The 6,340-nt window shown below is 49.3% G+C and overlaps 1 protein-coding gene across 3 annotated transcripts in view; it reads right to left on the bottom strand.

The window, feature by feature from the left end:
- The window catches only part of ZRANB1 (zinc finger RANBP2-type containing 1), a 57,232-nt gene extending 52,723 nt beyond the window's left edge, over positions 1–4,509 (bottom strand). The window contains exon 1 of one of the 3 annotated variants that reach the window (XM_072804952.1): positions 4,390–4,499. The gene's annotated coding sequence lies outside the window, so the exon portion shown is untranslated. Of the gene's footprint in view, positions 1–4,389 lie in introns of all 3 variants that reach the window. The other 2 variants (XM_072804954.1, XM_072804953.1) reach the window with 2 other exon arrangements.
- Positions 4,510–6,340: the final 1,831 nt, after the last annotated feature.

The raw sequence follows: 6,340 nt of genomic DNA on the forward strand, positions 1-6,340 counted from the left end.
TCAGGTCCCGCATTGGGCTCCTTGCAGGGAGCCTGTTTCTCCCTCTATGTTTCTGCCTCTCACTCTCTGTATCTCTCGTGGATAAAATCTTTAGGGGATCCCTGGGTGGCTCAGCGGTTTAGCGTCTGCCTTCAGCCCAGGGTGTGATCCTGGGGTCCCGGGATCGAGTCCCACATCAGGCTCCCTGTATGGAGCCTGCTTCTCCCTCTGCCTGTGTCTCTGCCTCTCTGTGTCTCATGAAGAAATAAATAAAATCTTTTAAAAATAAATAAATAAAATATTAAAAAAAAAAAAGGTACAGAATAAGCAAAACCATAGAGACAGATTAGTGGTTCCCAGGAACTGGGGCCAAAGAGGGAATGACTGGCTAAGAGGTACAGTTTTTGGGGTGATGACATGTTCTGCATAGTGGTGATGGCTACACAACTTTGTGAATACACTAAGAACCAATGAATTATATACTTCTTCAAAAGGATGAATTTTGGAGCACCTGGGTGGCTGTCAGTTAAGCGTCTGCCCCCCACGTGGGGCTCCCTGCTCAGCTGAGAACCTGCTTCTTCTTCTCCCTCCGCCCACCCCCCTGCTCCTGCACCCTCTTTCAAATAATAAAATCTTTTTAAAAGGGGTGGGGGTGAACTTCATAGTATATGAAATAAACTTCAATGAAGCCGTTACTTTAAAATTAAGAAAAAAATGAAAAGATACGCAACAAGCTTTATGCATTCAAATATTTTCTTATTTATGTGAATTCAAGCCACATAAAATTCTGACTTACCAAATGGTGAAAAACCAAAATCACACTGTGTTGGTTAGGGAGAGAGTGGGACAGCCTGCTCTAAATACAGGAACTATAAAAATAAGGAAATTCGTTTTTTCACTACTGAAAAGTTAAATTCACTAGGCAGCTGAAAAATTATCAACTTTATATTCAATTTACCTGACTAACATCCATTTAAAAACTCAAATTGATGGTTCTTGTCAAAAATGTCATCTTAACCAAAATAACACCCTTCCAGAAAGCAAAGAATGCTTACTAATCCAGATTTCTTAAATAGTAATAATCCCGGTATCAACTCCATGGAAGTGCCTTTTATGGATGCCAACAGCCTAAGTAAAAATGCCTAATAATATTTAGAAAGTTCATTAATAAACTAATTTTGTCTTTGATTATGCTAAAAAGGTTTCTGCTGCTTAAAAGAGTTTTTATGTAAACTACTTTCTAAAAAAAAGTTAATTACAAGGAAAAATATTCTGATGAACTGAAAAGAGGTCAAGTTTCCACATATGTGCAATGGATAATTCAAGATTGTTTACTGCTAAGAGACTATGTATCCATAAAATACCAAGCCTCCTACTCACACACACAACAGAAACATATACACCTATTTTCCTGCTACATCAGCACCCACCTATGTACTATATAATTACACATATTATCTTTGGTATACAAAAATACTATGGACTGGCTTGTGTTTTCTTCCAACAGCGTTGACAGGTAGCAGTGAATCACACATTCTCCTGTGTCTCATCTGCCTCATGATCAATGACACATGCTGCCAACATCTGAGGTTAAGGATCCAAACTGAGACTACAGATTATTTTCTCCTTCTCATGATGCTAAATGTTACCTGTATACAAATATGGAATGACCTCTTAGTGTCACTGGAGCCAAACTCAAACCGAACTGCACGAGACTCAAATCTGAAGTAAACCACACAACTACAGTACTTCTGTTTATTTGAATACATGATCATTACCAAATTGTTGAGCACACTCTACAGTAAGAAAACCACACTAATAATAGAAATAAACATACCGACCAAGAAAAAAAAAATTTTTTAAGGGACAGACATAACTTCAAGCATTTTATCTCATATGTCCTCAAAATTCCAGAAACCCCACTACTTAAAAGACTACAAAGAGAATACCCTAGAACACTTCTATGACCAAAAATACTTTGTCAGAGTATGCATCCATTCAGATTTCAGTGCTGAATATACGGTCTTCACAGAAAAAAAATTCATACCTATTTCTCAGAGGTCTTAAAATTTAATTTGGAATCAGAATAAAAACATAAAAAGATATATTGAAATCCAGGATAACATATGCTAAGAAAAAAAAAGGAGAGTTCCACATGCACACACACAAAAAGGAGTGAATAGATCCCTTGAGGTTGAAATAGCCAGAAAGGCTTTTCAAGAGACAGGACTCAACCTGGCCGCAAAGAGAGTATCCATGAATACAGCGGAAGAGGGTTTCAAACAGAAAGAAAGGCCAAAGGAGGGACTTCACAGCAGCAACAAACAAGTTAGTTTGGCTAGCGGGAAGAATCCACAAAAGGGGAGAAATAAGAGTTAAGACTGAAGTGGATCAGGGCCAGGTTACAAAGAAACCTGAACACCACACCAAGAAGCTTAAACCTTACTTTGCATGTAAGTGCTCTGGAAGGTTTTAGGTTGTGATGTGACGAGAGCAGAGTGTTAAAACGTTCAAGATATTATTTACCCAGAGTATCAGCAAGCATAAATATTCCAAATGAAACAGGACATCACAGAGAAAATGTGTTCAAAGCCTGGGCATAAGTTTATTACTAGAAGAGGAGGGAGGCAGCAGCGATGCTCAAATAATAAAATTTAAACCAAGTTAAATAAAAACTTAAGTGCTGTACTTTTCCAACTCCCATTTATTTAAAGTTCCCACTTATTATAAAAGCAATATAAGTGGAAAGCACATCGAACAACCCTCACTATATCAGTGACACATAGAAGGCCATTTGCCTCAAATATTGTACAACTGGATGGTGGGTTCCAGAACTGTGTTAGCCCTCAGCCCTTAAAAATGTGATAAGCCATAACCCTTATCAGCGTTAAGGCAGGTTGAGGCCAGAAGTTGAAAACACACTACCGAGTTCATCACACTAACCCAAGCACGTTTCAAAAGTAAATAAATGAGCGTTTTAATGCTCTCAATCATTAATAAAAGGTGCTGAAACATCAACAGAAATAAAAATCCCTCGTGACATTCAACTATCCTCCCCAGAGATTAAAATGAGTCGGTACTGTCCTCTCAGTTTCCCTGATAGCCCAGTAAGACCAATGCTATGAAATCTCCGCAAAGTGAATGCATCATCTTAAAAAAAAAAAAAAAAAAATCAAGAGACAGCAGGGTTCTAAATTTCTTTAGCATTCCCTCATTCAATTAACAATAACCACCAGAATGGATTCAGCTTTGTTTTGCACGGACGTAGCTTCTGTGACTTTTCCAAGGCCCTTGGCACAAACCAAGATCAAAATTCTTCACGGTTTCCCCTGGCGTAGGGTTTGTACACTGAGTCATCCACGTTTGATCAAGACGGGGGGGGGGGGGGGGGGTACCCTTGAGGCAGCACAAGTGATAATAAAGTCCAACTTAAAAAAAAAAAAAAAAAGGGAGACCACGGAGAGAGCAGCGCCGCTCGTTAGGGCTCTCTGAGACTTTAGGGTTTCTCAAGCGTATCCCCAAAGCACTGTTCCTGTAGGTTCGGTTTCCTGACAGCACCACGGATCGCACCAACACACCGGGCCCAGAGGACGGCGCTTCACCTGCCTGGTCTGGGGGAGTTGGGGGGGGGGGGGGAGGTGAGGTGCGGGGAAGAGCCTCGATCCGCAGAAACTCAAGAAATCTGCAGCCAGAGAGTCTCAAAACACCAGTTTTGTGCCTGAGATAATGGGCCGCTTCAAAGTTCCCAGGCTGAACACCCAGGCTGCCGGTCCCCAGTGCTTGACGCAAGGGTTCCTTACAGTCCTTTTGTCTGTTCAAACGAGCCTCGGCAAGCGGCGGCGGCGGCCGAGATCCTCGCCCTGGGCCCCGGTCACCGCGAGCCCCGCGGGCCACGTCCCTCGGCCGGGCTGCAGCTCCTCCTCCGCGGCCCGGCCCCGTCGCCCCGCACCTCTGTTTTCCGAGACTCGGCACCTCGGGGGGGGCGGCCGGGAAGCGGCCGAAGGGCCGCAATACAAGTTTGGAGGCCAGCAGCAACTCGCGGGGATGGAACAAGTATCGGGGCCTATTGCAGAGCAGGGGCGAAGGGGGGAAGCCCCGCTCCCCGCTCCCCTGCCCGTGGGCGGCAGGGAACCAAGTCGGGGGGCGGAGGGGGGCGGAGGGGGGCGGGGAGGGGAATCTGGCGGAAGAGAGGTAGCCGCGGCGGATCGATGGCCGGTAAACAAGCGCGGCGGCGGCCCCCTCCCCCCGCCCCCGCCCCTGCCCTGCCCGGGCCGTCCCCGCACCCGGAAAGCCCAAGATGGGAGCGCGGCGGCGGCCGAGCGGCCTCCCTCCCCCCGCCCGCGACGCCGCCCCGGGGAGCAAGGGGGCCGCGAGGGGCCTGCAGTGGGGCGCCTCCCGGGGCCCGGTTACCTGGCGGCCGCGGCTCCGGCTCCGGCTCCTGCTCCCCGTCCGGTGCTCAGCGCCCGGCGGCGGCGGCGGCGGCGGCGGCGGCGGCGGCGACTCCCCCCCGAGCAGCCCGCGGCGACTCCCCGAGCCCGGCCCCTCTCCGCCTCCCTCCGCGCCGCCTCCGCCCTCTCCCCTCAGTCAGGACATGGTCTCCGCGGGCCCGCGCGCGGCTCCCGGCTCCCGGCTCCCGCGGGCAGGAGGGTGGAGAGCAGGCGCGGAGGCGCGGGGCGCTCCGGGGGGACGGGGCGGGCGAGCGGCGGGGGGCGGCCTCGGGCGCTGCGGCTCCTAATGGCGTCGGCGAGGGGCCCCGGAGCCAAATAAACCCCGCGGCGAGCAGCACAACGTCAAGGCCGGACCCCGCCGCTCGCCGCCCCGTCATTGGCCCGGAGGCCGCCAGCGGCGCAGCCAATGGGCGGCCGCCTCTTTCCGGGCGCAGGAGGCGGGCCGCGGGGGGGTGACGTCATGCCGGCGCCCGGCCCCGATTGTGAGGCTGCGGCCGGCCTGGGCGGCGTGCGGGGCACGCTGGGAGGCGGCGGGGCGGCGTGACGTAACGCGCGGCGCGGGGGGGGTGGGGGCGGGGACGCAGGCGACGTGCCCGGGGCGGCCCCTCGGCTGACCCGGTCGCGATGCCCCGACGGAGCCACCTGTTCGCCCGCCTCCCGAGCCACCCCTGGGGGCCGGGTCTCCCGACTCTCGCTCCAAGACCCAATATTAAGAGTTTTTATTGGACTTTTTTTTTTTTTACAATGTCTGTTTTTTGCATAAGCGCTGCCCGCGAGGCGCCTGCCCATAGCTACGTGTGGACGCGGGTGTTCGTGGTGCATATCGTGCGCGCGCGCCCGTCGGCGAGGGGAGGCCGCGGAGCCCTTGCTCCCCGCTCCCCCCACCCCCTCCTGCCTCCCCTAGGGCCGCCTGCTCTGCAGCACGGAGAGGATCAGCTTCTCTGTAAATCGGAAATGTAAAGGCAGAGGGTACATCGCAGCCCTTGGAAGAAGCCCTGCCGGGAGAATCCCCAGAGCCCAAGGCTTACACAGGATATGTGATAGGGCGATGCATTCTGAATGTTTCTTATTTGACTTTAAATATAGCCAAAGAGGAAAAAATGAGAATAATATCATGGATAGTTTTACTAAAAGAAGTCTCCCAGTTTCGGAAGAGAAAGAAAAGAAAGAAAAGAAAGAAAGAAAAGAAAAAAAGAAAGAAGAAAGAAAGAAGAAAGAAAGAAAAAAGAAAAGGAAGGAAGAAAAAAGGAAGGAAGGAAGAAGAGAAAAAGAAAGAAGAAAGAAAGAGAAAAGAGAAAGAGAAAGAAAGAAAAAGAGAAAGAAAGAAAGAAGGAAGGAAGGGGAGAGAGAGAAAGAAAGAAAGAGAAAAAGAAAAGAAAGGAAAAAGAAAGAAAGAAAGAAAGAAAGAAAGAAAGAAAGAAAGAAAGAAAGAAAGAAAGAAAGAAAAGAAAGAAGAAAAAGAAAAGAAAGCCAAAGAGGGATCCCCGGGTGGCTCAGCGGTTGAGCACCTGCCTTCAGCCCAGGGCCTGATCCTAGAGACCCAGGATAGAGTCCCGCATGGGGCTCCCTGCATGGAGCCTGCTGCTCCCTCTGCCTGTGTCTCTGCCTCTCTCTCTGTGTCTCTCATGAATAAATAAATAAAATCTTTCAAAAATACATACATATAGCCAAAGAGCTAAGCCGTTTAGCCTTTTGCTAAAAAGCCCACGAATTTTCACATTTTTCCAGCTGGGGAGCTTTGTTTTTCTTAGTGGGACTTGGCTTTGAGTTCTTCCTACTTCGAGACTGCATTTCAAGAATTTGAAAGACCTTAAAGTGCAGCAGCAACTCGTTAAAAGGTGTAGACCTCTTTGTTACCTGTTGAAGAACCATATCACTGTCAAAGGGCGTTAGCAGTTGTATTGGACACCCCA

The sequence above is a fragment of the Canis lupus genome, chromosome 29 (assembly GCF_048164855.1).
Source record: "Canis lupus baileyi chromosome 29, mCanLup2.hap1, whole genome shotgun sequence".
NCBI lineage: Eukaryota > Metazoa > Chordata > Mammalia > Carnivora > Canidae > Canis > Canis lupus.